Consider the following 16,235-nt stretch of genomic DNA (forward strand, 5'->3'; position numbering starts at 1 on the left):
TATTATACATCCATGCGCAATGTTTGCTGCCTGGAATGCACAAACTTGATTGGCTGAGTGGTATCATATGGTATGGCTTAACTCGCATGCAATTGGTCTGTGCATTTCCTCATCCACTAAACCACTACCATAAAGACTACAAAAGCTGCGCTACTTAAAATAGAAGCGCCCGTCAGGTTTTAAATCATAATCTTCTGTCTTGGCTGTAGGTCCGGGTCCGTATGGGACAGCCTCTGGGTCCGGACCTGGACCGCCAGTTAGTGACCTCTGGTCTACATAATTTGATTAATTAAAATTTGTACCAATGACGCATAATATCAACTACAGCAGTTCCTCCATCATCCATCTCAAAGAGTGACTGTGTCAAAATCTAGTGTTAAGACATAAATTGTTTTTATGGTGCTTAGTGCTGTTGAGGATTTGCAACCCCTTTTAGGCACTAAACTGACAAATTGCATTTCTCCTTATTTACTAAAGGGCAGCACCAAGGTTTGTGCCAGTTAAATGGATGAAAAGTGGCATGGCTGAAAATTGCACGTTTGGGCTTATGCTATATGTGTTTTAAGGTGTTCCTGTTCAAAAGCACAAAATATGGGAGGAAGAAATGGAAATTCATATGATTAGCCACTATACCTGTTTTCTCACTGCAGTCTGACCACTGCAGCAGAAGAAACAGTGTCTAAAATCTAACAGTCGGGGAAATCAGATGTAACATCTGCATCACTGTTATCAGACAGAAAGAGACACTACAGCAGAAAGAGACACAAGCCGTGTTTCCATTAACCTATTTTTATGTGCATTTTTGAAGTAAAAAAAAAAGCTTAAAGGTCCAGTGTGTAGTATTTAGTAACATCTAAAAGAACAGACTTGGCAAAACTTGAATAGATTATGTATAAGTATGTCTTAATTAGTGTCTAATCAGCTGAAAATAATAATTGTTGTGTTTTCGTTACCTTAGAAATAAGCCCTTTATATATACATGGGAGCGGGTCCCCCTCCACAGTGGCCGCCATGTTGCATCACCATGTTTCTACAGTAGCGCAGAACGGACAAACCTAACACTGGCTCCAGTGAGGACCTTACGCATTTTAGATTCAGTGGGCGACTACCGGAAATGCACCAGTTTTAAAACGAAGCAGAAGAATGGACCAAACATTTTGTATTGTGAGAAGTTTTTGAAACCAAAATCTGATAAATGGAGGATCATACTTATTTAGAAAATCACAGGAGCGTGAATTGTCGTCGTCAAAGAAACGAAAACACGAAGAAGCTAAACGAAATCGGGACAAGCAACAGCATAAAACGAGGATAAACCCAGATGGAAATCCCTGGTGAGAGAAATGTTTGCAGACTGATGCCGAAGTTTCCTGTTTACTGCTGGACAGGTAAGAGCGCAATGTATATTTATTTTGCCCCGCTGGTAATGGTTCAAAACCTAGATGATGTACAGTGTTTATTAGCAATACATTAGTTTCCCTGAAAAAGAAAGGCCGCCATGCAACGTTAAATATTAGCACACTTTAGCCTCAGTTTGTGCCAACGATTTATTCATTTTCTATGGCAGTAAGACAACACATTAATTGATAACTAAGATATTTAGCGCTGGTGATGTGCTAAAGACAGTAAATCAGAGTAATGAGTTACTGTAAAAGATAAACTGAGGAGAAGTCTGCTCATCACCCAGTTAATACATCCTGTGAATTTATATTTATATTTTTCACAGTGCTCCATGATTTCATTGTTTGCTCCTAATTTCTCATTTAAGAGCATATGTACACATTGGGGGGCAAAGTTAGCTTATAGTCCAACACAAGTAACGTTTTCCCCGTTTCAATGTTGAAAAACATGTAATACTACCAGAGTTTTAATTTTACATTCATCAGTCAGAAGTAGAATTTTTCTGTTATTTATTTTGGTATGTTTATCCAGGCCAGCTAAGGCTCCCAGCATCTTAGGACGTAACATAATGTATTACAAGGGTTTGTGACTGTGTCATGTAGCACTTATTTTCTTGATGTTGCTGTTGTTTCTCCAGCTATGAGAGAGGTCCTGTAGCATCGATGCATGGTATTGCCTTTATCTTCATCCTAAAGTGACTGTGTAATAGGTCAGGGGTATTTCACCATGTGCCATTGATGGCTGGGAGTACGCTGGTTTTCATTACAACCAAAGACAACAAAAGTTGATTTCACTGAATAGCTACTTGTCTCTGACTGAAAGTGTGTTAATCAATTAAATAATCTGATCTAGTCTGTTGTTGGGATGAAAATCTGCATGGAATAAGGTTGAACAGTTTCTGGTGAGCACATTAGATAGATAGACAGATGGATAGATAGATAGAAAGATAGATGATTTATAATACTAAGTTCATTCATTTGTGCTGTTTTATTTTTCTCAGGCACTATGGGTTGGCATTATTCACCATGTCTTTGACATTCACACCCGCCATATCAGAAGTATTGCAGACCAAGTCAGGAGAGGTCTTGGTAAGTGATACACATTTGTTTGCCTATGTAGCAAGTCCTACTCTTGGTTAAATAGCACTATTTTCACATGTACAACTGTATAAAATGTATGAAATAGTAAATTATCTCTATGTATAATAGTACTGTCTTCCACAGAAGCAGTTTTCCATGCAGCTGCTGCTCTACACACAGCTTCTGGAGCAGATGAGCGACAGTAGTGACAGTGAATCATGGGTGTTGTTCCTGCCATGAGAGCATCTTCATCCAGAGCAGTAAATTGAATACCTTTGGTGTGGTATTGGTCTCACCCTTGTCAGCTATTAAATGTGCCGCAATTTGACTGCTGGAAGGTGATCGGATAAGTTTAATCACACTGCATTTAGTGTTCAAACAGACTAATGGTTTGATAGATTATTCTGTCTTTATCAGAATCAACTCAGAAGAACACTGAATAAGCTGTCAAAATGTTTGTTTGAACAGTAAAAGCTGCATGTTTATGTTTATTCTTTTATTGCCCAGATTGAAAAGGATGTCCAAAAATGTTTCTGTTAAATAAAAGATATTTTTATTACAAATGTCATTATTCTTAGTGTTGTTTTTTATATTTTTATTTTGTGGTTCAAACTAGTGAATTACATAACTTGAAGTGGCAATGAAAATTAATCCATAATATGTACTACAGTGCCCTATTCTGAGGATCAGTGGTATTTCAACTTCACTAGTGTTTTATGTTGCTTCATAAATGTAAATAATGACAATATAAATTAATGGTGGAAGTGGTAATGACAATATACTGACTGCAGGGAAATACGGTCATTGTATAAGTATATATTAATAGGTTTATCATTGCAATTATCACAGCACATCTGATGAATATCTTTTATTTGGTAAACTTGCACATTTAAGTTGAACAAATGTGAATATATAAACAAAAAGTTTAATAAGTATCCAAAAAATATAAAAAATGTATAGAACAAGTACAAAATAAATAAAATATCAGAAATGTAACAAATAAATATGAGATGATTAGATGCCTTGATGATGAACAGGCAGGAGTGTGAGTACTTGAGATACTGTATGAACGTTCCAGAGGACCTGGAGGGAAACTCAGAGGCCAGGTGTGAAACCAATGTGATGTCTTTGAAGGACCAGGGAACTTGTCCCTGATCCTCCAAACACAGCAACTGGGGATGGCAAGTCGGTTTCCCTGGCCTAAAGAGCCATGCTGTGGATAGATGAGATGTCTATAGGCAGCATAACGGTACTCCCAGTTGTCATCCCCAGGCTTCCTGGTTTGGCCAAATACCATAATGTCCTCCCAGTACTGCCTGTGAATGCATAAAAAGCATTTTCAAGACAGTACTGGGAGAAGTGCGGTATTATTATTACACAATCTGCAGGGTACTGGCCACAGCATTTCCTCTCCCGGTCCGTAGGCATGTCTGTACAACAAGTACACCATGGTACCCCTGGCACTCCAGCAAGCGGTGGGACACCATGCCTGCACTGATGCATCATCAAGGCATCAAAAATGAACCCTGGCTGCCTCTGAAGCAGTTCACTGGTGAGCTGCCTGTGCTCCTCCAAGGTCATCTCTTCAAGAAGTTTCTGAAAAAATAAAACACAGGAAAAACACAGATAAGGCTTAATAGGTTATAAGTTTCATGATATGTTGGAAATGTGGTAATGGTAGTGCATAATATGAATTGTAGGCTGTCCAGTGTTCCCAAACATGTCTACAACAATAACATGATTTTTTAAAAAAGTCAAAATATTGCTGCTCGATACTGTTCCTATATAGTATTTATATCATCATTCAGTAGTGTTGCTGATGTTTTCAGTTGCCTCTTTTATACAGAGAACCCGCATCACAAAAATCAGGCACATCCTGTCCCAAAAAGATGCAGAAAAACTAGTCCACGCATTTGTTACTTCTAGGCTGGATTATTGCAATTCCTTATTATCAGGCTACTCTAACAAGTCTCTAAAGACTCTCCAGCTGGTCCAGAATGCAGCTGCATGTGTACTGACTAAAACTAGAAAAAGAGATCACATTTCTCCCATTTTAGCTTCACTACATTGGCTTCCTGTAAAATCTAGAATAGAATTTAAAATCCTTCTCCTAACTTACAAAGCCCTTAATGGTCAGGCACCATCATATCTTGAAGAGCTCATAATACCGTATTATCCCACTAGAACACTGTGCTCCCAGTATGCAGGCTTACTGGTGGTCCCTAAAGTCTTTAAAAGTAGAATGGGAGGCAGAGCCTTCAGCTATCAGGCTCCTCTTCTATGGAACCATCTACCGGATTCAGTCCGGGGTGCAGACACCCTCTCTATGTTTAAGAGTAGGCTTAAAACTTTCCTTTTTGATAAAGCTTATAGTTAGGGCCGACCAGGCTCGCCTTGGATCAGCCCTTAGTTATGCTGCTATAGGCCTAGACTGCTGGGGGACTTCCCATGATGCACTGAGCTCCTCTCTCCTCCTCCTCCTCTCCATCTGTATGCATTCATGTAACATAAATGCATGTCACTAACTTTGCTTCTTCCCCGGAGTTTTTTGTGCTTTCTCATCTCACAGGAAAACCTGAGTCCCGGGCCGAACCTTCACGGTCCTTCACAGTCCTGATGGCATCCTTCCCTGGCTATTGCTGCTTGTGCTTGTTGTTGTTGTTGTGATTGTTTTTCTTCTGTCCCCCCTCCCCCTTTCCCTCTCTCTTTCTCTCTCTCAACCCAACCGGTCAAAGCAGATGGCCACCCACCAAGAGCCGGGGTCTGCTTGAGGTTTCTACCCGTCAAAGGGGAGTTTTTCCTTACCGCTGTCGCCAAGTGCTTGCTCATGGGGGAATTGTTGGGTCTCTGTAAATTAAAGAGTACGGTCTTGACCTGCTCTATGTGAAAAGTGCCTTGAGATGACTTCTGTTGTGATATGGCGCTATATAAATAAAAATTGATTGATTGATTGATTGATTGATCCCGTAAAGAGGATCCAAGGGGAGGACATTTCTCTTCCTTTGATAATGTTAAAAGTAAAGTTAGACTTTTCTGTCGGCTTCTCGACTCATTTTAAAAAGACGAGAGAGAGAGCAGCTGTGGTCGAGTGAGCTAGAGGGTGAATGAAGAGAGGGAGCGCTAGTAACGTTAGAGGGGAAGCTGGTGAACCAGATCGATAAATGTTATTTTCTGATTGTTTCACAGCGGTTAGCTTCTAAAGCACAAACACACCCACACACCTCTTCAATCCTGCAGCTGAACATGGTCTGAACACGGGCTAAACAGGACAGCGAGGCGGATTACAGGTGCAGTATTCCCGCCTTGAACGGGCTGTGTATAAGGGGCTAATGACTCACATCGCTTGACTTAATAGAAATGCTTGAAGTTGTCGTGGACGATGACATCTTCAGCAAATAGCTTCTTGTCCTTGAAAGCCACCGTAGCTTCTGGAATCTTTCCAAAGTCTTAGGGAGGGGAGGGGTGGGCGGCGGAGTGCTTCAATCTAGAACCTAGATTAGAGGCCGCTAAATACCACACATATTACACACTGGACCTTTAATGGAAACACCAAAATTCAAAAAAACTTCCTCAATTTCGCACAGAAGTCTTTACACTCACTTGAGGTGGATTTTGGAAATGTCAAAAAAGAGTTTATGCCCAAATTAATTAAAATTAATTTTGCGACATTTCAAAAGTTTGCTTAAAGCTCTCTTGCGAATCTTATGGAAACACGGCTACTGAGAGAGAGAGAGAGAGAGACAGATGTAGTTAAAACAATGTATTGCACACTTGCAGATCTAAAAGTGTCTTGTCTTCAATCCAAGTTCAGCAGAAAACATTTTCACTTGCATTCTGTTCTTTTCCTGACAATGCGCATCAAAACCATAGACTGTAAAAAATATGGACATTGTCAATGTGATGTCATCCTTTGGTTTGTGTACTGCCGTTTTGAAGCCTCAAGGTGGGTGATTTGACCATCACCATCTTGGATTTGACCGTCGCCATCTTTGATTTTTGGAGCCAGAAGTGACCATATTTGGACAAGAGGTTGAAGCTGACCCTAGTGTTAGCTTCTAGCTTGGTTAGTACCAGGTAGCATGGTGAATTTACAGTCTGTGGTTAACTGTGATAATGCCAATGCTAATTTTCACTAGCGAAACACTTAAAACACTTAAAACCATTAAAACAAAATGTACTTATGGGAAAAACTTCACAGCCAACTCCTTAAAGGGTCTTTTAGTTCAACCAAACACTGAACAAGACTGTTTTAGTGGGCAAAAATGTTACAATTATGTCATGAACTGAAAACTCACTGAAATAGTGGCAGCTACACCTATACTCTGTGAATCTGGGGTTATACCATGGTTACGTCAATGTGAATGGTTAATCAATGTTGTCACAGTGGTAGCGACTTGTCAATCCCAAGATAGCCAATCCCTAAAGCATACCCAGCTTTATTGTCTATTTCACTCTAAATGAGACCATAATTTACAAAATGAACATCATGCTGTATTTGAGGAAGACTTGAAACCAGTGACTGAGACCATTAACTCATTAGGAAAGTGTTTACTGAGGTAATAAATCAAGTGGTCATTTTCTCATAGACTTCCTTACAATCAAACTTCTTTTTACAACCCATGGAGTCGTCCCCCGCTAGCCATTAGAAAGAATGCAGGTTTAAGGCACTTCCGCTTAACTTGGCTTCACTTTTTAGACCCGGAGTTACCCACTTGATTCAAAAAAGCCAAGCATTGTCTCTAACTTAGCAGCACTTGATGCAAAATCAGATGAACTGTGGCTTATTTAAATCTACAGTCATCTACAGGTTATTTGTGACAGACTGAGTAAATTTTCCCCCATCTATGAACAAAGACATAGGTTTCCATCTTCCAACATTTATTACCTGTCACATGATGGAAACTGAGCCATAATGATAACTGAGTTCAGTCATCTCTCTCTCTCTTTCTCTCTCTCTCTCTTTTTCCACTTCCTACCCACTAAGGGCATATACTCTTTCAGTTTAACCAATCAGATTTTACCACAACATCTGTGAGACAATCATCTCGTTGCTGTCAAACCTTTAAACCGTTTCCACTCTTAGCTGACTCCTATACACCTCCAGTGTTCATTAGAGCCAGCATCCCTCAACTGAGCTCATCAGAGTATTGCTCCACATCATATCTATCCAGATCTTCAGCCACTGCTCTCACCCCTTCACCACCATCACCATTGTCTAGACTCCATTGGGGGATACTCCTGTACATCTCACGGACTCCTCAGATATTTCTTTAACTTCCCCTGTTGTGCATACTATGTGAAATAAATTAATTTAAATCCTTATTTCAGTTGAGTTCCTCCTGACTGAACTGCTGAGTGTTCATTGAAGCTTTTCACTGAGAATTTAAAGCTGCCTGCTGCTGCTGGAACCCAGGTTGATGAGAACAGAAAACAGTGAGCTAAAAGAGACTAAACAGGGAGGGGAGCTGCAGAGTCTGATTTTACTCAACATTATTTAATCCATTGTTTATAATAAAACATTGATTACTGCAACATTCAATTTTAATTAATTTAATTGAGGTAGAGTACATAATAAATTGTATTGTTGGTGTAATTTTTATTTACTCTGTGCCTCAGTAAACTCGCCACTACATTTACTAAACTAAACTGCAAATTATCACACATAAATAGTGATTAAGATTTTCAAGGCCCATGACCTCAAGTGGGAAAATCCACCAGAGCTTCAAAATGACTCTTGGACTACAAACCAAGTAATGAAGCACTTGTCAACCAGCAGATTATTGCATCTTGCTCCTGCAACTGGCAATTTTCTGCTCGGTTGTCTCATCACTGTGCTCACTCAGGTGGCTTGAAAGTGTCTCCTTCTAATTACTAATCTGTCTGTTGTAAGAGCTGCAGTAGATAAAAGTTTGTGTCCAACTTTCTAATTATTTATCTGACTTAAATATTGTTGCCTTCACATCATAATGACACAGAGACCAGAGCAGTGGAAAATGTCAATTTGACGTTTGATAACTTTGTTCTGTGAAGTGGATCAGAAATCATCCAGTGTCATCCAGAGTTCTATTTTAAGTTCCTCAACAATAAACACAGATGGATTATTATGGACTGATTACATGAAAGTTTTTCTTACAAAGAATATTACACAGAACAAATGAAGAATCACTTACTGTAACAACACTTGTATTTTGCTGTATTTTCCTACTTAAATGAATGTCTTGGAATTACTATTGATGACAAAGTCACCTAAAAAGAAAAAGTATAATCAAGATAGAAAAAACAGGATAAAATACTCCCCATTATCAGCTAACAATAATGAGAATAGTAATACTGAAATAACTGAAAGGTAGGATCAAACATGCATGCACATGTGGTTTGTGCTCGAACCTATTCATTCACTACGATCTGCAAAGAACATCTCAATCCAAACTCTTCCCCTGTGTACTCCCTGTGTGGTGAAAAGATTTACCACAGAAAATCTCTCTCTGTCCCTCTAAAAAATTTCATCAAGAACTTCATCTTCTGAGAATACCTACTCACCAAATTTTCTCTCTCTCTCCCTCTGTCTCTCTCTCTCTGTGTCTCCCCCTCATTCCATGTGTCTCTCTCTATCGAAGACAGACAATAAAAACATGTTACTTCATGCATCTGCAACCTTGTGGCACCTGTGTGAGGTGGAACCGAGTGTTGCTTCTCCTTGATACTGCAGCTTGGAATTTACCTTGTGTATATTGCTTTTGACAAAAGTGTCTGCTAATTGAACAAATATAACTTTAAGGTGGTAAACTGTTGTTTTCTTACTATTCACGTGAAATATCTGAAAATTAGATCAGAGAAAATAAAGGGGGTTTGTACACTAGATTGCATTTTTAAAAATTAAAAATGTATTGCCAGTTCCACTCTTTTATTTCAGCTTTTTTTTCTATTTAACTTATTTTCAGTTTAATTCTAAAATTCACCCTCATCAGAGTTCCACTATTGTATTCAGCCAGGACTTCTTTTATTGTTAACTTAAGGGACTAAAGCAATGTTGCCTGTTGGTTGGATTGTTTTATTATTATTTCATTGCCTGCCCCAATCTTTATGTATTTATTCATTTGAGAATAACATTTATTTTATATAATGACCAATTTGTACAGTTGCATGTGTTGTTTAAAGATTTGTCAAAATTTTTTAAAAGACAGCCCTTTCAAAAGAGCCCCTTGTTAATTCCAAAGTAGGACTACTTTTTGGGAACAGATTCTCATTACAAAGTTTACCAGCCTTAACTTATCTAGATTTGACTATAAGTCATTCAGCATCTTAATCATTTTATCTCACTTCTTGCTTGAGTTTCACTTTTTTGTTGATACATAATGTTGTATGTCTTATTAGGGAATCTTCTAGTTACATAAAACTTAACACATGAGACTTGAAAAACCTGCTGAGTGATCAGTGCTTATATCATAACCATATATTTAATGTGTTTTTTTTTTTTTACATTTTCACACAGCCTTCAAATCATGACTTTAATGTTTCATCACAAGCATGGAATAAAACAAATGACAAGTAACAAAAAGTAACCATTGTCACTTTTCAAGCTAATGAAAGATGAAATGTCCTCTCTATAGGCATTGACTGGATCTCTTTCTCATTTTAACAACCCCTGGAAGTAATTAATTGATATGTTGTTATGATGTGACGTGTTTTGTTTTAACTGGATAAACTGGTATTGTGTAATACCAAAACAGTTCTTTGATACAATAAGATAAATATGTTGCCAATAATGTTTTTTGTTTTACATACCGTATGTACTGCCTAATAATGAGAAAGTTTCTTGTTATGACATGCATAGAGCCCAAAGGATACTAAAAGATAATATCCACCCCAACCACAGCCTGTTCACCCTGCTGCCATCTGGAAAGAGATACAGAAGTATCTGCTGTCGTACCACCGGACTACAGAGCAGCTTCTTTCCTCAGGCTGTGAGACTCCTCAATTCATCCTGTGCACTGCAAAAAATAGTTTTATTTTGATGTATTTATTAATCCATTTACATAATTTCTGTTTTTGTGAGTAGCATTAAGGGACTACAAACTACATTTCATTATACAATCTTGTATTGTAAAATGATAATGAATTAATCTTGAATCTTGAATAAAATGTTATAATGAAAAATGTTTGAGATATAGTAATTTATTTTAAACATTTAAAGAAAATTTATTGTAATGTGAAAAAACAATAGCTTATTACAATGCAATGAAACAAACAATATGCTGGCAATTTTTTAAAACTGCCAGCATATTGAGAAGGTCATTCAGAAGGTCATTCAGAGCCATGGTGCCATCATACTTTATAATATATTTAATGTATGCAACCTTTTTACATTTAATAGTTTTCACACAGTTTGTACTTTTTTTTAGGATTTACAGTTATGCTAAATGAAGTGACCATTTCTTACTCAACTAGAGGAGCAGTGTTTTCAATCACTCACACAAACTTTCTAACAGGTCAAAGTGCTGAAATACATACGCAGATTGATAGACACATTCTCTTCTTCCCTCTCTCCACACACACACGACACACACACATACAGAGTTAATGAAGTGTAAACGATAGACCAGACTGCTGCTACAAAAATGGAATTTGCACTTTATGAAACTGTCGCTGCAAATACATGTGACACACACGCACGCCTGCACACACACACCTCACAGCTTTTAAAGGTGTCGTTTGTTCGCTTCAGTAACCAAGGTGTATATTCAGCCTGACAGCTCCCAGAAAAGAGACAGAGCAGAGAGGAGCGGAGCCATTTTTTGAATAGAAAGAAGAAAGAAAGAAAGAAAGAAACTGAGCTAATTTGCTCTCAGATCAAAGCTGTAGTGATAAAGAGAAAGGGACAGAAAAGATAATGTGATGGTGGTAAATGCTTGACGTGTCTAGACTCATGCTATCATCTCCTGGCCACAGGAGGAATAACAGGCTTGTTTTGTGTCTCTGGTGTGTGTGTGTGTGTGTGTGTGTGTGTGTGTGTGTGTGTGTGTGTGTGTGTGAACTGATACCAGGCACTCTCATTTTCACCTCCAAAGCTGTCATTGTATTATCTGCACAACCACTGCGTGTGTGTGTGTGTGTGTGTGTGTGTGTGTGTGAGAGTGTCTGCATGTCTGTTTGTCTATCTAGAAGAGAAAAATCTAGAAGTGATGTCTGAATTGGTACAAAGCTACAATAATCTAGAAGTCAACACAATAAATTGACTTCATCTCCTTCCAATCCCACTCCCCGTTCAACTGTTCATTGCTCTCCATCAGATGTGGAGAAGTTAATCAGACATAGAAACAGGGTTCTCCACGCATCTTCCAACAAAAAGCAGCTGAATCAGGTGCTTCTCAGTTTAAGACAGCAGACTTCAAAAAACAGAAGGGACTGGAGCATACTGATTAATTAATTAAACGTTTCGACACTACTGTGTCTTCATCAGAGTCAGGGTGGACAAAGACATGAGGCAAACAACATATGTATCAGTGTCGGCTGGAGACTCAAAAAATCTGGGAGGACAGGAGGAAAACCAACATGGAATCTTACAACAAACCGAATCAAACTATATCATTGTCTCACCTGATGAAATCGGAGGGGTGGGGGGCAATTTTATATGCCAATAAAACAATTTGCTTGAGTGGTGAAAAGGCTGCTTCTTTAAAGACGATTAGCATATATATAATGTCTCTAAACAAAGAAGAGCTCATTTTAGCCATGGAGTGGATCAAATGTGTCATTTTACCAACAAAGTGAAATCCAAATTTATGGTTTTGTTCTATTGTGACAACAAATTTATGTTCTCATCAAAAACAGACAACATATCACATGATTTACGTGTGTTTCCTATATATTTTCTTAGTATACAGAAATATATAAAGTAGCACAAAGCTTATAATGTGATACAGGTTCAGATCAGTGCTGAATACTAGAAAGATTGAACACTAAAAACATTCACAGATTTAAAAGTGTGGGTTCACATCAGAACGTATTAATGAATGTATCAAATACATGACTTACACACTGATCTATGTGGACGACATACAAAATATAGTCTACAAAGCTTACATGTTAACACTAGTGGTGTTAACATGAACACAAAACTCACGGATTTGAGTCACGGATCAGATCATTATCAGGATCAACGAAAAAAAAGGGGGGAGACAAATAGAACTTTGTTTTCCATTTATTCTGTAACACACTAACAGCCAGAAACAGCAAGGAACTTTTGCCCATGGTCTTAAGTGAAAACAACATTTAAGATGTCCAATGTTTAAATAAAATAAAATAAAATATATAAAATATTCAATGCTCAGTTATTGCAATATGAGGCATGAAACCTTCCTCTTTTAAACAGTTAATGAAACAGCCTCTGTCCACATCATCAAAACTTGATAACAAACATTCACCACTAACGTCAGTTAGCAGCCAGATAGCTAATAAGCTGCTCAGGTGCAGCACATTAAACAGCAGGTAAACATAACTCAAATGTCACTTCGGAACCGTTAGATGCTGGTTTGATCGTTGCTCTTAAAAGTCCCTGTTAATGTTATGTTAGCGTTTGTTTACTTTGTCTTAAATGAGACATTAAATTTTGCAATTAATCCGCAGTTCATATGCCTGCCGAACCGTGGGGGGGGGGGGTCCGTATGGATCACGGATCAACTACGATCAGTTACACCACTAGTTAACACTTGTTATTCTAGTTACTTTAAGCTTATTACTCAATATACGGTTCAGCTTAAAAACGAACTAAAGAAACTGTCAGAAGCAAGCAGCCAGACCTGCACTCATTCACTAATCACACATCAACAGGTGACTGAACAACCACTCAATTGAAAACGAATGAATGAGTGAGTCCAGACAGCTCACTGTACAACAAGCAAACTAACGTTACCCACAACACATTAAATGATCTCTGATGCATTCTTGTTAAGGAGATAAATTCACACAACAGCCACACAGAGAGACATTTAACCATCAGAGATGAAATTAGCGACCAAAGAGACAGTGAGAGAGAAGCTGTATCTGACTCATTGACGTCTACTCTCTGACGTCTTCTTCTTTCTTTCATGGAGATGAAGTATTCATGTCATAACGTCCATTTGTGGCTGTTGGTCATCTTCTTTGTTAGTTAACAGAACTTTATGGCTGCTGCTTAACCAGTCTGATATCATTAGCAACAATGACAAACAAGCTAACTCTCCTGGTAGTTTCTCCGGTTGCTTCTCTCCCCAGCCTTACCGGCAGTATCCTGCTGCTGCTGGGCTGCCCAGTCCAGATAATTTATCCCATTAGCTTAATAACAGTCCTTAACAGTCCTTCCATGGATGTATAAAGAGTCCTTCAGGCTGCTACAACAAGCCAGCTGTTGCATTGGCTAACGCAAGGAGCTATCTACTGCTGCTACTCTGCCTTACAGTGGAGAGAATTGAAGATGAATTCTGGAATTCTATCATTGGACCAACTCGATGTCAATATTGCATTCTGGTTGTTGATTGGTAAGGGAGGACAGCCTCCCTTGGAGTGTCATTTTACGTGTCATGGCCAATCACAGATTAGCATGAAAAAAAAAGAAATACATTAAATCCAATGTAAGAGATCCCGCCATGCGGAGGACAGCAGGCACCCGTCCTCCTCTGTCCCCACTCCACCTCCACCAATTGCGCCCCCCCCCCCCCCCCCCCCCCCCACCACTTCAGACACTGCTCTTTCTCCTCCCGCTCTGCAGGTGTCGCTGTTGAAGCATTTTAAACAGAATTTCAGTAATGGATTTTTTCCAAAGAAGAGAGAAAAAATACTTAATAAATAACACTGAGATTTGTAATGGTTTATTTCAACCAAAAATTTTTTTTAAATTTTGATCTCCCCTTTGTCTCTCAAAAAATAGAGGAGGATCAACCTCCTCTGCGTCTATGGACCAGCCTCCACTGATATGTATTAAACCTGAACCAAGTGTGCAGTTGTAATTAGATAATAGGTTTAACAGACAAACCACTCACAATTAATAAAATGCATCAAATCAAAGTACAAATATCCATCAAAAGTGACAAACTAGAAAAAACATGACATACTTAGTTCTTCATCTATGCCAAAAGAACAACAGAGGAGAGCTGTTTGATTTTCTGGAATATATAAATTCTACTATCTATCTTTCTTTCACTATGGAACAGCATAATACCTTTGTCCATTTCCTAGATCTGACACTTTACAAGGGAGACAACAGTACTATTGAGACTACTATTGTAAACCCCTCAGCAGGAACACACTTTTAAAGGCTGAGAGTAACCATCCAAAACAACTCATTCACAATATTCCTATTGGTCTGTTTTTGAGATTGTGTAGAAAGTGCAATACTGTTACAGATTTCCAGTCTAAAGCTGTTGAAATTAAAGAGCATTTCCAACAGAGGGGTTACCCTACATCATACATCTCTGCTGCCTTTCAGAGGGCCCTACACTCAGAGAGGGAATCCCTGTTAGTTAAGAAAATTAGAGCTACCACCACTTCCTCACAGATCACTCTCTACTGAGTACTCTCCTCTGGCAGGCAGGGTCAAAAATATTATCCTTAAACATTGGAATGTCCTCAAAAGTGACCCATCTCTAAATACAAAATCAGCTCTGTGCCTCCCCTGATCACGTTGCTGCAATCTGAGAGACAGACTGGTTCATTCTGATACTAAAAAAACATCTAACACTGTCTCCTGGCTGCCTAATCAACCCACAGGTTTTTTTCGCTGTGGACACTGTGCACAATGTTCTAACTCATTGGACATCAAGTACTTCACACATACACGTACTGGTAAAAAATACTTCATTAAATCTTTCATCAATTGCAGTAGCACACATGTTGTCTATATGCTGAAGTGTCCCTGTGGCTTGGTTTATGTTGGACAAACAAAAAGAGCTTAAAAGACTTGCATATCTGAACATAAGACACAAAACATGGAATATGCTATGGCTCATCATTATGCACAGGCCAATCATGACTCTGCAGCATCATTAAAGTTCTGGGGAATAGAAAAAATTTCACCTTCTCCTAGAGGTGGTGACATCATCAACTCACTGCTTCGCAAAGAGGCATTTTGGATTCACACTCTGAACAGTGGAGCCCTTTGGCATAAATGAAGAACTGAATTTGTCATGTTTCCTCTGACTTGTCATACTTCATGGATGTTCGCATTTGTACTTTAGGTACTTTTATTTCTGTAACTCTCTAGTAGGTGTTCTGTTTTGTTTTTTTCTCTTTTTTGTTTCTGATATGGTGTTGTTCTTTTGGCATTGATGAAGACCTAAGTATGTCATGTTTTTCTAGTTTGTCACTTTTGATGGATATTTGTACTTGGATTTGATGCATTTTATTAATTGTGAGTGGTTTGTGCTCTTTCGTTCCTGACATGTGTTGGGGGTGTGGCACTCAGACACTGACCATGGACACTCCCACCCTTGGCTTCATTATCCAATAGATTTGAAACCCTGTTCAACCTATTATCTAATTACAACTGCACACCTGGTTCAGGTTGATTACATATGTTGTTTGCCTCATGTCTTTGTCCACCCTGACTCTGATGAAGACACAGGAGTGATGATTTGTCCAAGCAAGTTTGTCCAGGCAAGTTTGAGTCCAGCATCTTCTTTGCCTCTTTCTGATGAGCTTACTGCCATTCCTGGCTGATGGGGGAAAACACCAGCTACAACTATAATTGGTGTGAACTGGGGTTGCAGTAGGTCTTCTAGTAGC

The 16,235-nt window shown here is 38.7% G+C and overlaps 1 long non-coding RNA gene across 1 annotated transcript; it reads left to right on the top strand.

The window, feature by feature from the left end:
* The first annotated feature begins 217 nt into the window (after positions 1 to 217).
* On the top strand, positions 218 to 3,068 carry LOC137183788 (uncharacterized). The gene is made up of 3 exons (XR_010928533.1): positions 218 to 1,385; positions 2,399 to 2,486; positions 2,622 to 3,068. It is a non-coding gene; the product is annotated as an uncharacterized lncRNA (long non-coding RNA).
* Positions 3,069 to 16,235: the final 13,167 nt, after the last annotated feature.

The sequence above is a fragment of the Thunnus thynnus genome, chromosome 5 (assembly GCF_963924715.1).
Source record: "Thunnus thynnus chromosome 5, fThuThy2.1, whole genome shotgun sequence".
Taxonomy (NCBI): Eukaryota; Metazoa; Chordata; class Actinopteri; order Scombriformes; family Scombridae; genus Thunnus; species Thunnus thynnus.